This window comes from Pollicipes pollicipes, unplaced genomic scaffold (assembly GCF_011947565.3).
Source record: "Pollicipes pollicipes isolate AB1234 unplaced genomic scaffold, Ppol_2.1 Scaffold_7086;HRSCAF=8400_pilon_pilon_pilon, whole genome shotgun sequence".
NCBI lineage: Eukaryota > Metazoa > Arthropoda > Thecostraca > Pollicipedomorpha > Pollicipedidae > Pollicipes > Pollicipes pollicipes.
Window position 1 is genome coordinate 50,400 of NW_023596997.1, and position 409 is coordinate 50,808.

Below are 409 nucleotides of genomic sequence, written 5' to 3' on the forward strand. Positions count from 1 at the left end.
CTGCACGCGCACACGAGACACACAACTTTACACATGTGCAATGCGCACAGCGCACACATGCACTCATACTGCCGTGCGGTGCTACACGCTACGTTCGGTTTATTTTTATCTGTGGCTCAAGGCCACTGTTCTTTTGATAGATATCGGTTGCACTTCTCAGCCACAAATCCCGAACCAAGCAGCGCGAGTCCAGCCCTGGTGTTCCCGACCACGGACCGGGACGGGACCAGGCCGGCAGCCCCCGCCAGAGGACGCGCCCGCTGCCGAGCGGCGGCCACCAGGCGCGGGCCTGTCTGGGGGCGGACCGCCAGCTGCCGTACCCCAGGCGGTACCCCGGGCACAGGACGTCGGTCAAGAGAACCAGCGGAGCGGCGGCGGCGCAGAGCCAGAGGCGACGCCGGCGGCGCGC